The sequence below is a fragment of the Equus asinus genome, chromosome 12 (genome assembly GCF_041296235.1).
Source record: "Equus asinus isolate D_3611 breed Donkey chromosome 12, EquAss-T2T_v2, whole genome shotgun sequence".
Lineage (NCBI taxonomy): Eukaryota > Metazoa > Chordata > Mammalia > Perissodactyla > Equidae > Equus > Equus asinus.
Genome location: NC_091801.1, coordinates 11,503,703 through 11,521,722, shown reverse-complemented (window position 1 = coordinate 11,521,722; position 18,020 = coordinate 11,503,703). Strand labels below are relative to the sequence as shown.

Here is an 18,020-nt window from a genome sequence, read left to right as displayed (position 1 = left end):
ATGAGTGAAGGTGACACAACTAATGGCAAAGAACATGACCAATGGGCTCGCTCTCTTGCACTTCTGCCATCAAGAGAAGAGCATCCTGCTGTCCCTCTGGTCCAAGGAGATGAGACAAACTTGGGGAAGAGCTACATGGCTGGCCTGAAAACCTACAGCTTGAGGGGCAGATTCAGCTCAGGTCAGCTGCTTCTCAATTGAAACGCAGACTCATCAGCTATCAGTTAAGCGGCCCGGCCAATTTTCAGTCAGACACAGTGGCAAAGATTTATGAGAAAATGCTTTTTTCCTATAAGTTTGTGATATTTTATTATAGAAAATATCTTATTGATGCTTTATACCTGTGATTAAAGTAATTATCACAAGTTCGCATTTACTAAGTCTATGTCTTTAACTCATGGTGGATCTCCTTAATGCTCTTTTCAGAAAGACAGTTACCTTAATCATCCGTAATTCTAAAAATGTGGTCATAAAATAAAAATATAAAAATTTTGATGCATGAAAAGATATAGCCTCAATTCTTTAGAAAATTAAAAGGCCCAGAATAACTCATTTTCCTGGAATTACATACTGTTAAACACCCCCTGAAAAGTAGTTAAAGCATTCAGTGGAAGATGACTTATATTAAGATCCTGGAAAAACTTGGTTTAGATTATAAGTAGGAGTGATATGTGTCTATATAGAACACCTCATTCAGTAAAGAGTTCACCACTGCCACTGTGCATCATCAGTCATTACAAGACCCAGTGTGGCACTAGAAGAAAGATAGGCTTATTTTAGCTGATGGGAGTCTCAAGGGCATGTGTTGATTTAGAGATAAAAGAAATAGTGGAAATGATTTTGGTGTTGAATATTAAATGAAAGCACTTCAACTTTAAGGGGAAATTCCTCATGTCTGTGGTCACCAAAAAGTATTTGTGGCTTACTGATTTTACATCCTGAGAGAGAAACTTTTTATGTCCACCTACTCTACTTTAAAACTTGTACCGTTTTGTTAAGGGTTTACTCATCTGTGTATTCTCATTTGGAGGAACCTGGGTCTGCAGCTCAATGCTTTACATACTTAGCACCAAGGAAAGGCCATGCTTGGATGTAGTGGCTGTCGTCAGTCTCCACTGAACAGTAAGGATCACCAAGAATAATGAATTCTCCTCATGGTGAAGGCAATTTTGCTGCAGTGGCAGAACAACTTTTTTCCAAAGTTCTGTTTGTAAATCAGAAGATGCCTTTTTGTTTTCTTTATCTGACCAAGTTTTGTCTATTTGTGAGTATTCTGGCTCATGTAAATTTGTGTGATTCTTTCTCCAACCCCATTCTACAGAATCATTGCCAAACTTATTGGTAATCATGCTTTCAGTTTATGACATTCTCTGCACTTCCTGGTTGTTAGCCACCAGGCCCTTCTCCTGGAACCGGGGAACTTTTGATACCTAGCGTGATTATTTTCTTCACACCCTAACACTTGCCTTTTCTCACTTCCACTTGAGAAACTTCTACGTGCTGTGGTTATGTAAATAAAGAGCAGCTTAGGCAGATGTCTAACAGGAAACGCTCAGGTAGGTAGAAGTTGAGCAAAATGAGATTTCTGTCCACATAATCCTACCTGGTGATGGAGGGCAGAGAGAAAGTAACATTTAGCCAAAATGACATTTCAAAGATGAAGTTAACTAAGCTAGTGAAAAATTCCGGGTGCAGAATTTTCCCTCAGAGAAGAGAGCACCCTGAGCCTGGTAGGAAGATGGGCTGTATCAGTTTCCTGTGGCTGCTGGAACAAAGTCCCACAAATTGAGTGAGTGGATTAAGACAACAGAAATGTATTCTCTCACAGTGCGGCAGATGTGGGGAGAAATACAAGTCAACTTTAGAGTTGGTTAGAAAGACGAGAAAATTTGGGCCTGCATGCAAAAAAGTATGCATTTTTTACATTTACATTTTTACATTTTACATTTACATTTGCATTTACATTTTATGCCTACCCCTAAAATAATACAAGGATAAGGTTGAAGTACAAATTTAAGAACATTTTTATCAATCTAACTGTTGTTAGTAAAGAGAAGAAAAATAGCATAGTAAACATAAAACCTTAATAACGTGGTGAAAGTAAGTCCAAATATATCATAAGCCACATGAATATTATTCTTGCCTACTAAAACACTGAAACTCTCAGATAATATTATTTTTAAAGTGTTCACTCTGGTTAGCATTACAAAGGAAGGATGTGTTATGGGAGTTGAAGATGGATTGGAAGGGAGAAAGAGTGTAAAGGGCAAGAAAATTTCAGAGATTATTTCAATATTGGTGGTAGGAATAGAAATGGAGTAAAATAGATATATTAATGAGATATTTAGAAAGTAGGTTGAATAGTTTATCATATGATCCAAGGGTTAGAAGCTCATGTACTCCAAAATCTTACAACTCTCTGAAGTTACCTTTACCACTGAACTTTTAAAATAATTGACTATAGGTCCCAGGCCCCCAAACTGAGAAATCTATTTCCCCCTTTCTGTTCGCACTATTTCTTGAGATTCTTGTGTAACTGGTAGGTCTCTTAGTGATCTGATACTTACATCCTGTCTCTTCTGAATTCTCAGTCTTTATTATACATTAAATGTCCTATGACTTTCTGTCCCATCTTCCATCAAATGTGTCATAAAATTCTTTGTTTCTAGTAACCAGTAATATCATAAAGCATTGTAGTATATCAGACTTTTATTCAAAATGGTGAGTCATAGAAGAATGTAACAGAATAGCATCAAGTTTAGAGTATTAGTCATCCTTTATCTTAAGACTTCCTCAGCCTTCCCTGCCATCATGAGTTTATCCCTGGTTTTCATTATTCTGCAGCTATGTCCCTAAACCATGTGACTTGATCTTATCTTTTCCCTTCTTACATCTAACCCTCCTTCCACTTTTTTTTATAGTGCTGCTCACTACACACTGCTTTCTTAAAAAAGAAAAGCACAATTTAAAATGAATTCCTTTCCTTTTTTTTTAATGCAAGCAATTGCATCCTTCATTTGTACTCCCCCTTCATTCTAGGTCATGAACTGATCATGAGCTGAACATGGACTGAACGGGAGCAGTCTTTTAACATTCAATTAGGCCATAAAGACGTGTTGTAAAATAAATAACACTTTTCTTCCTAAAAGGAAATCTAAAGTTCAAGGATGATTCCTGGGTTTCTAGCTGGTACCATTTATTGATCTGGAAACAGAACAGGGCCAGTATTTGGGGGGTTAGAGGGAGAATTGGAATTGTGAGTTCCATTTTAAGTATTTTGAGTTTAAAGTACCCGAGGAAAACCCATTTGAACTGAAAGTCGAGGAAGAAGCTAAGCATACAACATTGTAGCTCGGAGAATTATATATTCTAAGAATCCTTTCCATATAAATAATAATTGAAGCCATGGGAATCTCTGTGGTGAACACAGAAGATAGGATAGAATGAAAGAAGAGCATTTAGTAAGCCGTAATAACTCCAACATTCAGAGTTTGAATAGATGAAGAGCAAGAGAGACCGACCAAGAATTTGCCAGAGATAGAATGAAATCCAGGGGTTTCTAGTGATCTTGGAAGCCAAATGAGGTAGAGGTGGGAGAAAGTATTTTTCAAGAAAGTTGTGATCAACAGCATATTTCAAATGTTTCCATGGGGTCCAACAAAAATATATCAAAGATAATCCATGGGTCATAATTAGCAACGTTTAATAATAGTTTCATTGGAATCATATGGGTGGGAATCAGATCGGAATGGTTTTATGCAGCAAGTAAGTGGGGTTGTAGAGACTGTCAGTGTGTTTAAAGCTTTTCAGAAGTTTAGCTTTGAGCAGAGGAGTGGGTAGTTGGAGGGAAAGGTGGAACCAAGGAAGAAGGGTTTTACTTTTCTTAAAATGGGAAAGACTTGATCATGTTTGTTTAGTATTTGTTTTTCGTTCATGTTTAAAAGCTGATGCAAGGAAAGGAGTGGGGAGGTTGATGAAAATAATCTGGGAGGAAAGGGATGAGTGAAGCCCCTGACAGAAAGGATGCCATCAGGGGCTGTAGACTGAGCAAGCCTTAATATTCATTTGAGTAAAATCAAAATAAAAGGCTTACACACAGAAAACCCATAGACCCCGGTATTGAATTCCTGCCATTAATTCAGCTACACAGGAGCACAGATTAGTAAAAGGCAAATTATCTTGGAGAAAGTTTCCAAACTTTGTGTTTTAATTTTTTTGCAGTAAAACACATTGTAAGTTAGAAAACGTAATTCAACAATTTTCGTTACTGGTGTCCCGAATAGAGTAATACATTTCTCTTCTAAATTGTCTCGTATCTTGTTTTTAATGCTTATATTTTCCATTTCATTTCTGTACAAAATATGCTCTGAAAGACTGTTGTTTTCATTCAGAGAAAAAGCGTTGATCCAGAAATGTTCACACATAATTTAAACAAAAATGCGGTGCTAAATTCCTTACAGTCTTTTGACCATGTTTCTATCAGCAGCTTTAAAACTAATGAGCACCCTTGGGAAGTGAGAAATAGGAAAGATTGCTTGACAATCACAATCAATGGATAAATTCCTCTTTAGAATGTGTTTGTATAAAGAAGTCTTGGAATTCAAAATATATTTCCAGCACCGGTTGAAGAGAATTTTATTAAGTCCTTATCACAATAAAGACATTGTGCCAAGTATAGGGGATCAAAGATGGACAACCCTCTAGGACCTTCTAGGGTAAGGTTTCAGGATCACCATTCTAACCAACACTTTGTCTGTGTGGGTGATGGAAATACCATTGAAACTATAACCAAGACTTTACAGATTGGCATCACATTTTAGGAACCACTCTCCAGATAGCATCCTCACTCCAAAAAATTATAAAATAAACTGAAAAAGGAATTCCAAAATTGGTTTGCACTTCCAGAAAGACATTAAATGAGATAAAGTCCATAGACCCCGACATCATTTTTCATATGCACGTCTCTCCTTCTCGGCTCCCTCTCACATCCATACGCGTCAGATCTTCTCATTCACCGTTATGTACAAAGAACAGTCAACCTGCCACTCAACTGTCTCAGTCTCTTCCATTTACCTCTCCTCATTTTCCCCACTCTTACAGTCCACCCGCAAACACAGTCTCCATACGTGATTCTACATTCAGAACGTCCAGTGTCCCTGCCTTGCTTTGCTGACTATTTTGCCTTGCAGAAGATAGGGGAAAAAATCATGAGGCAAAATATTTATGACAATTGTTTCAAGTTGTCTTTCCCCTTGACAATTGTTTGAAATCCAGCCCATAGCCCAGACCACAGGGCAAAATGTTCTGGGATCTTTTCTTCATTCTATTCCTGATTGTTTACTGTGTGATAATTTTATGTTGTTTATATACATATGTTGTTTATATATATGGTATATGTTGTTCATTTATATATTGTAAATAATATATATATTAAATTACGTGTTTATTTTATAGCAATATCTGTTTTGCATTTGGGTAATGTTTTGATATTCTACAAAATATTGAGTGATGGCATTTTTAACTGTTTTCTCCTTTGGACTATCTTATCTTTCTCATAATTTAGGCTTCCTGGTTTCAGCTTTTAAATCATACCATTTTAAAATTAGCTATTATTTATATTCTCGTTTTTATCACTTGATTTGAAATAAATATTTTATTTTGTCTTGTGCATCTTTAACTTTCTAATATCTTTGGATTTTTATTTCTTTATTTTAATATTCATTCTTTAGATTTATGTATTATTATCTATTTTAATTTATTCCTAAAGCTCTTTAAAAGTTACAACTTTAAAAACAAACTATTATTTTATTTCTTACCTTATTTCTTTTGTTTTATCCCCTTTACAGTCACAAGCTTAGCAGTCTTAAGTTTTTGCCTTATGGATTTTATTGTTATAATTTTGGCCTTGCTGTAACTACACATTTTTATACTTCTGTTTTAATATTCTTCTTCTCTTCTGATTTTTAAGTTTTTACATCTAATTTTAACCTTTCTTCTAACTTGAATCTTGAGTTTTGCTCTATAATTTTAACACTGTTAACTTATTCTCATTCTTTTAAAGTCAGTGTAAAATTTAACAATTTCATAGTTTCTGTGATAGATGTGGAAACTCCAAATGATGGCCAAGACACGTTTTTGGATATAGCACAATACCACAACGGGGATATATCGAACAGGAAGCCCTTAATTCCGGCTGATGGAACATAGAAAGACAGCAGAGGAAATGGCATTTCAAGTACAAAAGAGAACTGACTTCACTGAGGTCTTTCTAGGTGTCCAGCATGATGAGAGTGCTTAACTCTAATAAATCCCTTTATCTTCCCAACAATCAAGCAATAGCTGGTATTACTATATCCACTTTACAAAGGACTCAACTGAAGTTTCATGAAGACTAATTTTTCCTGGATTGTCTGGCTAGTAAAAGATAGAAACCATGTCCATCTGACTAATTCTTCAGTCCTTTGCATCACATATGCTTATTGACATGGTGTGCCAGGCAATGACAGGGAGACACTTTGGACATAATTACTACGGACTGAGCAGAACCAGAACCATCTAATGTACCAACTGTGAAGAGATTGACATTCTTCATAAAAACGTCATGAAATAACACGAATGAAGTCTGTTTACTCTTTCAAGGTGGTGATGAAAGGTAGATAAGGGGCTTTACATTTTATAATTTACTACAGACAATGTATTTTTATGCTGAAAAGGAAAAATGCAGAGAGGCTGTCTTCTAGTGACTCCCTTTTTACTCTCTTCAGAATTTAAATGTTTAAATTTCATCCACTAACATGAATAGAAAATTTATTTCTACTTAGTAAAGTAATTGTTAATTGACATCTAAATACCTTGAAAATATATTCATGGGAAACATATGGCCATTTCATGAAATCACTGGATTTGTTATAAATTTTTGTTTAGAATTAAACCAGTACTACTCTGTTCTTTAAGCTTTCCACTACTTTATAAACACTCTTGTTGGCCACAGAGTATTTATAGAGTATATGCCAAACTTAATTCAACTAAGAGCCTGGATTTGTTTTTCACTGTTTGGAAAACTGCATAAATTTTGATGATTGACACTCAGGGTGTGATTCTTTTTCCTGGACTGAAAAATAAATGAAATCTTTCTACTTTTGAATAATAAACACCCACAATTTAAACGGAATAAGAGGGCTTTGGTTATTTGTTTTTCAAAGTGCATTCACTATTAGAAAGTAGACCTAGAAGAAGCAACCTTTTATATTCATTTAATTTTAAAATTTCTCTGGAAAGATACTAATGACTTGTATTAATACTCTTATAGTTTCTCTAAAATCATCAATGAATTCCTTCTTGACCAAATCAGTTAAACTCAGCATCCTTACTAGTGTGGGTTCAAAGTTTTTCTGATATTACCATGTGGGTTAACTCGTCAAGTAGACAGCATATGTGACTTTGGCTATTAAGTTATTAAGTCTGTACGACTATGTAATCTTATCTATGTCCTATGGATTGATAATTGAATTTTTGAACATTTTGGTTATTACTGACAGCCTTCATCTTCAGAATGTTGAGATCATAAAACATTTTAGATAATTAATAACTTTCTTAATTTTTCATTGGCAAGCAGATGCCAAAATTTTTAATAATGCTTTAAAAAAATCCATACATGGCAGGAAGTAAAAGCCATATGCAGTTTAAGTAAAGCAATAAGGACTGTCAAAAATAATGAAAAATCACAAATATTATGATAGTAAGTCCTGAAAAGAAATACCTGTCTATAATAGTATAAACCACATGTTGAAAACAAATCATATTTCATTAGATAAAAAGGCTACCCGACTTTTGTTTCAGCCAGGAAGTTAACTTTCTGTTCAATCACAGTTTGTCTTAGTTTAGGGTTCAGGTAACTGCCCCAGATATCCTTTCATTACTTCACTTTTTTATCTTTATTTTTGCTTTTTTTGTAATATTTTTGCCCATCTATTCTCTGAGTTGGCTCTAGGAATCAGAGGGGAAATTGCTTGTGAAAAAATCATCACTCCTTTCAGTACAGACAAATTAGGATTAGCCAAAATGAGCAGTATTACGCTACTCATTAAAAACAAAAAAGTCCTGAATAGGCTACTACACAAAAAGGAAGGTAGAGAAATAATGAGTCATCTGCCATCCACCACCTATCCAATTTCTCACTCCTGGTCCCTAATTAGAATAATCCCAGAAGACAGATAGCTGGCAAATGGATACATCATTAGTTATTTTTTCCAGATAGTGATTTGACTTCACCAGGTATCTTCTTCAATCTTTTGTTTTGAGGTTCATGTGGAGTGTGGTGTGGACAGTGAATATTGGTGATAATGTGGGTGTCAGGCATCATCTCAATAAGTAAAGTGTAAATGGAGCAATCCGAGCCCCTTTCTGGATTTCAGCTCTGCCATTGCGCTCGCCCAATGCCTTCTGCTCTCCATCAGGCCTTCGCTGTAAGGTCATTGGATGAGAACTGGGGAGAGAAGACCTGTGAGGTGGATTCATCAGGATTGGCCCTTTGTTATGATGTTGGTCCATTGTGGTTTGATTTTTCATTTGTAAGTGATAGAAAACCAAACTAGCTTCCACCTTCCCCCTCAATTGTTACTCACAGGTCAGGGTGACTCATTTCAGCGTGGCAGCATCCAGGGATTCAAATAACAGGACTCTTTCTCCAGCTCTAGGCTCTGCGTTCCTTTGTGTTGGCTTCATTTTTAAGTAAAAATGATCACCCACAGTTTGAGACTTACGTTACCTTTACAGTAATGGTCCCAAATCAAATGGAATGCCATTTCTCAATTATTCCAAAGAATCTGTGAGGATGACTGATAGTTCTAATTTGAATCATATGCCCATCCATGTCCTAATGTCTATGTTCAAGTAAATGGAGTACTCTGATTGGTCAGTTCATGGTATATACCCAAACTTGCATAGATCAGGGGAGCCCTCCACAATTAAAATAAACACCACAAAAAAGAGAGATACTCTTTTACAAAAACGGGTGACTACACATGCTGTGCAGACACAAATAACTAGTGTCCTATAAAAATATTGAAAAATTTGTAAAAGTTTTCAAAATAGGGATTTTTGTAGAAAATTTGAGATAGATTAGAATATAACTAAGGGAATCTTCTTCTGAGAGAGAAACACTGGGAATAATTTTTATGAGTCTGTTTTGTGTGTGTGTGTGTGTGTATTTTAACAGTTGAGCTCAAGTTGGATGAGTGAGTTCATAGCTATTTTTCCATTTACTATTATGACAACTAGTTGTCTGTGTTACTAAAAACACTTTTATAAAAATTCAATGGCTCTATAATATATTTTTAAAGGGATATAACATTATTTACAGCCATTTCCTTATTTTTGTTTAAGTTGATTTTTTTCATTGTTTTTAATGATACACATTTTCAAGCATTGGGTTATTTCTGAATTAAGGATTAGTCTTGTAGATAAATTCCTAAAGTCATATTTTTGCATTAAAGTGTCTGAATGTTTGTGTATCTCTTAATTTATATTGATAAATTTATTTCCTGAATTACCCTGTTTTTAAATATTCTCTTAGGTTCTCTTTTTGTCTCACTATACACATTCTCCCATGGCAAACTAATATACTCCCACGATTTAATTACCATCTTTAGTCGAATGGTTGGTGAATCTGCATATCTAAATTGAGGATCGCCTCCTGAGTTCCTGACCTGGAAATCCAACAGCAAATTGACATTTCCACTGGGATGTCTCACTCGGCCTCAAATGCAACATGTATAGAAACCACCCACTGCCGTATCTCCATCCTAAAGTGTGGGTTATGTTGGATTTGATTTTCCTTCTCCTTTTTTTTCTCGGGAGTCCTCTCTTTAATGCCTCTAATAAATGAAATCACAAGATTTCCACAGAAGTCATCAGGAAGCCTAGCCAAGCTTTCCCCCTAACAGTTCTTTACCTCTTTCTGAAGTAGAATTTACATTTAAGAGTATAATAAAAATGCATGCTGTGCATCTGCCTTTTTGACAATTCCGGTCATCAAAATAATGAAACAGTATATGAAGTCTTTCATTTTGACTTAAAAGAATCATTTATAAGTAGCATCTTAATACTGAAGAGATTAATAAGTGAAATTATAAAAATCAAAATATAAAATAAAGAAGTACTGTTTTGTAAATTCAGATAACTTGTCTTAGTGTACAAAGACATCTCCGGCTCCCCCAAATAAAAATTAAATTAAATCAGAATGCCAAAGGAAAAGAAAGCAAAGACGGTAAACAAAAGAATTGAATTTCCTATATAGGCACATCTTGGGATACTCATAAATGTAAAATGTTTCCTGCTAAATACTGTGGTCATAGCAGAGAACTTAATCTAATACCAATCTAGAAAGCCACACATTCCTATAGAATTATTTTATGGTTTTGGTGATTATTTGATGTCTTTATATATATAAATTTGTTAAATATTCTTTTAGAATGGAGGCATTTCATATTATCTAGTTTTTCTTAATGGTCATTGGAAAAGGAACAGCCAAAATAATGTTTCTCATGAACATTGGCACTGATGTCGGTTGCAATATTTTTTATGTACTGAATTTGCAAAGAGCCATTTATTCATTTACTGAATAATAATGGCAAACCCAAAGAAATATTCTAAAAAATTTGAAATGGCCTCTCTTTCTTAACTCATTAATTCTTCAAGGATACTGAACTCTTGGTATTGCTCATGATTCCATATGTCTTATGGCTCAACTGGCTAGGAGAATTCAGGAGCTTGATTAATGCTTCTTCTGAAATACATCTGCTGACTGGTCTGTCAGCAACAGTAGAGAAAAACTGGGCAGCTTAAGTTCTAATTTCCTTTTTTATGCAAACAATGGAAGACAGAGAATACAGTCTGCTTATCTAAAATCACAGCCTTCTTCCTTATAGTTATTTCATGTTTATAGAGTTGTATTTCCTATCAAATATAGGGCTGTATGAACAATTAAATCATTCCCTCTGGGTTGTCAGAGACCTGTAACAAACTGATGGCAAACAGTGCAGGAATTTCTCAATGTAAGATGAAACAAGTGAAAACTTAACATAAACACTTATATATTTACCTGGAATAATGTATCAAAATCCCATTTTTATATTCATGGCAGCCTTCAAATTTGGAGTCTCTTTGTACAGTTATTTGACAGAAAACGATCAGTAAAGAGGAGAGAGGTATTTGGTAACATTGCATTTCAATCCATTACTTCTAAGGAAACAACATACTTGGACTTAGTTTTTAAATATTACATGAAATTTTATATAATTGGACGACCAAAAGCTGGGGCCTGAATTGTACTCTTAAGGAGTTAAATAAATAAGTAAACAAATACATATTATTATTGCTAAAATCATTACCTTTGATCTCTCTTAAAAAATCTACTATGACTAAGTCTTGAGAGTAAAAGTTGGTGTTTTTCATTATCTCATCGTTGAACACTCTCTTCTGAGTCAGCTATGCTGGGATTCACACGGAGCAATGCCAATGACAGTGTCCTTTCAGAATTTCTACACCCTGGCCTTATGGGAGAGAATGGTTCTTAATGGATAATGCAGAACACATGGTCCAAGTCCAATAAATCCATCCTGAGTACATTTTCCCATATGGTAAAGCACATGTATTATTTTATTCAAACTTTGGGCATGTTGTTTTAATTTATGACCTACAAAAACTATTTAAAGTACATTTTTAATATATGACTATTGTGGTAAGTAGTATAGCAGCTGATGTTTGCCTTTCTAGAAGAAACCACAAAGTTTTGGATGGAACCATTTGAAACTAAAAATCAACATGATGATGCTATCAGTACTGACTGGTGATGGCATCAGGAACAATAGAGAATATATCATTTCAGAGTTATCAATCTCACAGCCAACTAGAAAGAAGTCATAGATCGAAGCTTCAAGGAAATTAGCAGGACTAACCATGGATTATACACAATGTTGAACTAAATTGAAGTAGTTCTTGTGAATGGATACCTTGCTTCACTTTTCTTTTCTTTCTCTGGTAGCTTGGAAGAAAGTAACGTTCTTTCTGTTGGCAAGGAGACTCCACATGTAAGGCAATTTCTCCTGGCCTTGAGACCACCAGTAATGGGATCTCAAAAACAGGGTATACATGTACCTGGTTGCTAAAGTTTCGATGCCACTAAGATTCACAGAAACCTGAGATAATGTGTTGAAATAATGTCTGGTGGATACAAAGTATTTGAACTACAAAGTCCTGAAGTTAGTACAATATCAGAGAGACATTTTTGTTTTGAAGGACAAGGCAAAAAACGTTATAAAAGAAATAAATTGTAAAAATTTACTACTGTTTAGCAGTACCTCCATTTCTATATTCATTTAAAACCTGTTTTGCACGCTATAAAGTTATATTTTATACTGAAAACTTCAATGTCCATGAGAGATGATGACTAATATGCTTGAGTCATCTAGGGATGATCCAGGTAATCATCTACGTAAACCAAATGTCAGGTGAGTTGTGAAAACTAAAGGTTCCTGATTCAGGAAGTCCATGACCCCCAGTGTGTGTCTTCTGCTGTAGGTACTTTCATAGTTGTCACAAAATAATTTTTAAAGTGTCAAAATTCTCAACTTCTATGAAATCTCAAAAAAAGGATATTAAAACCTGAGCCAATGTAAAATTATTGCATTTTGTATATAAATGGTTTTTTTTTGTTTTTTCCCCTTAATGATGCTTAGCGAGTGAAGAACAAAAATATAAAGATGTTTCTATTTTTACAACTTTATTTTAGGTTGAAAACGATCAATCTCATTAGAAATTACTAGCTAAGCAACAAAGGAAAAGCAAAATTATTTATCGAAACAACAGCTTAAAATGTAACATGGTAAACAACAAAAGTGTAATTAAGTTGCATAATACATATCTTTTTTTAATCCTAACCTAGTACACTAGATATCTCCTCTTTTTTCATCCTGTTGTGTGTCCTGGGACCCAACCTACATGCACTAAACTAACAGGCTCTCTGAATCTCAGTTGGTACAGCCTGCGGGAGCATCATCAGAAGTCAGACACTGAGGAGGGCCAGTGAGGTCAGGGTATTTATTCCCTGCTGCCTCCCTTCAGGGTCACTGCAGGCTGGCTAGGGGCAGCACTTGAAGGTCACAGCAAGTCACACAGCTCCCTCAACCCAGTTTTCTCTTGCCCCGTGCTCATTATCATCTCCACCCTTATCCTTAAATGGAATAATAATGGCTCCCAGCTCTTTAAGCCCCTGAAGTACTATCCTTGTGTTTTTCGTAAAGACTACCCATCCCTTAGCAAACAGTCACTTTTTAAAAATTCAGCAAGGAGTTCTGACTTGCTGCAAACCTCGAATGTATCTGTGACATTTATTTCTTTCCAGGACTCTCACTGATACACAATTAACAGGTATCCAGATATCTGGTGGCCATTCTTATTACCAAACATGGAAATAATATGTACTAGTATCTACTCAAAATTTAGTCTACATGGAATATAACCTAAGATTCATGGAATATAACCTAAGAGTCTCTGTGCAAAGAGTATTCTTTAGAAAAAACCGTATAATATTGTAAAAAAATAAATAAAAGTCAAGAATCATCTTTTCTAGGATTCGGATGACTTAGTACTTCCCCACTCTTCCCAGAGTTTGTCAAAATACTATTAGACTCATCATGTTTACGAAATCTTCATTCAGTGACCTAAATGAAATTTAGTAAGAGGAAGCCTCACTATATAGACTTTCCAATTTTCAAACAAAAATTTATTTTGCTTCTTGGCCAGTTGACTTTGCAAGTGCATAAAAATCTTGGCCGTTATCGGATTTCACTAAAATTTGAACTTTGCCAAAACATACATTTGGTCTAAACCTGTATTATTTCCTTTTTTTAAGGTTGAGGTTAAATGACATTTTTGCTTCCATTTTATCTTTATATTATTCATCTCTTTACCTGAAAAGTAAGTGGTTTTTTTATTGTTCTTTTTGCAGGTTGCTTTTCATTATTTGATGTCACTGTATTCCTATGAAAGTACTTATAAAGTTCTTTATAATAAGTGTTTCAAATCAAGCGTGTTCGTTTCTCTTTATTTTATTAAAGGTGAAAATTCAACAGGAAGAAATTAATTCATTTGGACTATTATTACTATCATCAATGTCACCTATCTGCACATGTGTCTCTGTAACGTTGCCTGACTTTTCCTCTAGTTTACCCTTCTGAAGCAACTCTGTCTTTGCCTGAACTTACATAATACATAATCCTCGTTTTTATATCTCTTTTAACTTTTCTCCCAGTCACTTTAGGACATGATATTCTGAGGTGGCCAGTCTGGGCAGAGCCCTGAATCTGCTATTTGTCTGAGAGAGGAATCTGAATTTAGACAAGCTTTAATTGGGTACCTACCGTGAGTTATAATAGACATTAGGGCAGCATTGCAGCTGGCCTATTAGCTCCTTTTTGCAATTTAGAGAAAGTCTTCCTTTTTGTCTAGTTGTCACAGCTCTTTCGTAGGGCACACACATTGGGTTTCGGCCACCAGTGACCACTTTGCCTGGGTGCCTTTGAACAGTGTACACACAGCACAACCATACATGACCAGTGCTACACTGAGGATAAAAGAGATAAATTAGACACTGGCTTTGCTTTTGAGGAGCTCGTAACTGATTTGGGGAGACAAAAATGTATGAAAAAATGTAATGTTAAAAATACTAAGTCTATAATCAAGGTATGAAAAATCTGTGCTATGGAAACCCATCAAATAAAGCTAATAATTTAAAGGGTTAACAAATTTCTACAACTCTTATGTAACAAAGAATTGCAAGCCTAGGACCTAAATTGCTGTGGTTTTGAAAAATTCGAGACCACCGATGTACTTTTCCTGGGCTTGCTTACTCTCAGAGGACAACTTTTTGTGAGTACTGAGAACAATTAACTAGTCTAGCGCCCCCTTATATGTGTGTAGCGTATAAACCTCTGCTCCCTGCCAGAGAGAAAACACACTCCCACTTTCAGATAGACTGTCATGCTAACAGCAAAGCAAGCTGTCTTTTTTTCTCACCTGTTTTCTGGTAGTTGCCCTCTTAAGAGCCTGAATATAATACTGCTTCATGGCATCAGTAAGATTTTCACAGAGAAGATGTACTTTACGTATTGCAGAATTTCAGGCCAAGAGATTTCTGCGTAATGAGAGTGGATAAAGTGACAGGAGAGTATTCTGCATGGAAAAAGCACTATACTCAAATGCTCTGAACTGCGAAAGCACGAAAGGATGCAGCATATTCAGCAAGGAGTTTGACTTGCTGCAACCCGGAAACTGTATATGAGCAGTCATGGAGAAAGAAGGTGAAGAAGATAGGTAAGTAAACAAACAAATAAAAAACATAGGACTTGTGGGGAATATGGATTTTTCTTAAAAGTCAGTTGAGAATCAGGAGAAGTCTTTAAAGGAACAGATAGACATAATCAGATTTGGTTTTTAGAAGATAATGTAGGCAATAGTGTGGAGCAGGGGAAAGTGGCACAAGTCTAATAATGGTGAGAACATGCTTGCAGTGTCGTTGCCACATATGGGTCAAGGGTTCTCAACCTGGGATGATTTTGTCCCATAGGGAACATTTGTCGATGCCTGGAGAAAGTCAGAGGGGGAGTAGGCTTCTGGAATCTATAGGCTGAGAATGCTGCTGAACCCTGCAATGGATAACACAGTCCTCAACGACAAAGACTTATCCTGACCAAAATGTCCACGGTGCTGAGAGAACCTGCTTTAAGCAGGCTGTTAGTGTGTAGTATCACATTGAGGGTTTAATTTATCTTTCAATGTCGAGCATCTTTTCCTGTGTTCAACTAATACTGTTGAGCATCTTTTCAACCTTTCATTTCTTGGAGATATCTTCTTTAGTGAAGCATCTGTTTAAATCATTCACACGTTTTTAAAACTTGGGTTATGTTCTTATGTATTTTGAGAGGTCCTTACATATTTGAAATACTAGTTCTTTATCAGAAATGTGTTTTGCAAATATATTCTCCCAATCTCTCGTTTGCTTATTTAATTATATCTTTTAAAGAGCAGAAGGTTTTATTTTTTATGAGGTCTAATTTTCCAGCTTTTTCTTTTATGGATCATCCTCTTGATTTATATCTAGGAAATTTATGCCTAATTCAAGGCCCCAAAGATCTTCTCTTATGTTGTTGTATAGTTTTAAATTTACATTTAAATCACTGATACATTTTTAACTATTGTTTCTAAATGGTACAAGGGATGGATCAAAGTTCTTTTTTGGTGTTGGTTTTTTTTTTTTTGGATATAGATATCTGATTGTTCCAGAAAAATTTGTTGAAAAGACTACCCTTTTTTCTCTGGGTGCCTATGAAACTTTGTAACAAGAGCAATCGATCGTCTATAGATGGGCCTATTTCCGGACTCTCTGTTCTGTTTCATTGATCTGTCTTTATGCCAATACCACATTGCCTTAATTATATGGCATTATAATAAATTTGAAGTCAGATAGTGAAACTCGTTCAACTTTATTCTTTTTTTAAAAGTTGTTTGTCTCTTCTATATCCTTTGCATTCTCATATGAATTTTAGAATTAGCTTGTCAATTTCTATAAAAAGTATGCTGATGTTTTGAATGGGATTTTGTGGATCTATTGATCTATATGAGAGAATTTTTACCTCAAAATATTGAGTCTCTTGAGTCATGAGTGTAGAATGTATTTCCATTTATTTAAGTCTTTTGAAAATTCTCTCAACAAGTTTTGTAAATTGTTGTGTAGAGGTCCTGCCATGTTTTGTCAGATTTATCTCTAAATATTTCATGCATTTGGTATTATCGTAATTGGAATTTTTTTTTAATTTCAGTTTCCAATTGTTCTTTGCTATTCTAATGAAGTACAAGTTGTTTTTTTTTGATTGATCATATATTCTACCACCCTGATCAGGTCAGTTATTGTTTCTAGAAGCTTTTTTGTGGTCTGCAAATAGACACAGTTTTAGTGCTTCCGTTCCAACTTGGATGCTTTTCTTGCCTCCTTGCTCTGGAATGAATGTATGAATTGGTATTTAATTTAGAAAATTAGGCAATTTTTCTTATATGTTAATGTTACTGCTATCTAACTTACTTCGATTGTGGTCAGATAGTATACTTTGTATGAGATGAACTCTTTTATATTTATTGAGATGTTTTATAGCTCAGAATATGGAACATATTGTTAAGTGTTTCATGTGCACTTGAAACTATCTAAACTGACTGGTGTTCTGTACGTGTTCGATCAATGATTGTGAAAGGCATGTTGAAATATATGACCATAACTTTGGTTTTGTTTATTTCTCCTTACAGTTAATTAGTTTTTGATTCATATATTTTGAATTCTGTTTTTAGTATATAAACATTTAGAATTATTATATCCTCTTGAAGAATTGACCTATTATTATGAAGGGACCTCATTTATTCCTGGTAATATTTTTTTCTCTAAAATCTTCATTTTCTGATATTAATTTAGCCACTCCAGCTTTATTTTGACTAGTTAATATGATATATTTTTCCCATGCTTTTACTTTTTAATCTATTTGTGTCTTTATGTTTAAAGGGGTTTTATAAGCTTGGATCTTTCTTTTTTATTCCGACTTGACAATCTCTGACTTTTAACTGGAGTTTTAAGGCCATTTTATATTTATTGTCCTTAATGATATGATTGGAATTAAATCTTTCATCTAGTTGCTGGTTTTCTATGTATCCAATCTGTTCTTTGTTCACCTTATTTTCCATTTTTTTTTAATTAATTGAATTTTTTCATGATTCTATTTCATCTCCTTTGCTGGCTAATTAGATATAACTTTTCTTCTTATTTTAGTGTTTGCTTTAGAATTTGTAGTATAGCTGCTTAATTTTTACAATCTGCCTTCATTTGATATTATACTGCTTCACAAAGAGTATAAGAAACTTATGATATATTTTCATTTCTGCCCCTTGACCTCCATACTATTATTGTCATGCATTTTACT

At 34.7% G+C, this 18,020-nt stretch overlaps 1 long non-coding RNA gene across 1 annotated transcript in view; it reads left to right on the top strand.

Moving 5' to 3' along the window:
- The window catches only part of LOC123283747 (uncharacterized), a 145,884-nt gene that overhangs the window by 126,482 nt on the left and 1,382 nt on the right, over positions 1 to 18,020 (top strand). The window contains exons 3-4 of the long non-coding RNA XR_011493124.1: positions 15,174 to 15,372; positions 16,878 to 16,957. This is a non-coding gene — a long non-coding RNA (uncharacterized lncRNA). The remainder of the gene's footprint in view (positions 1 to 15,173; positions 15,373 to 16,877; positions 16,958 to 18,020) is intronic.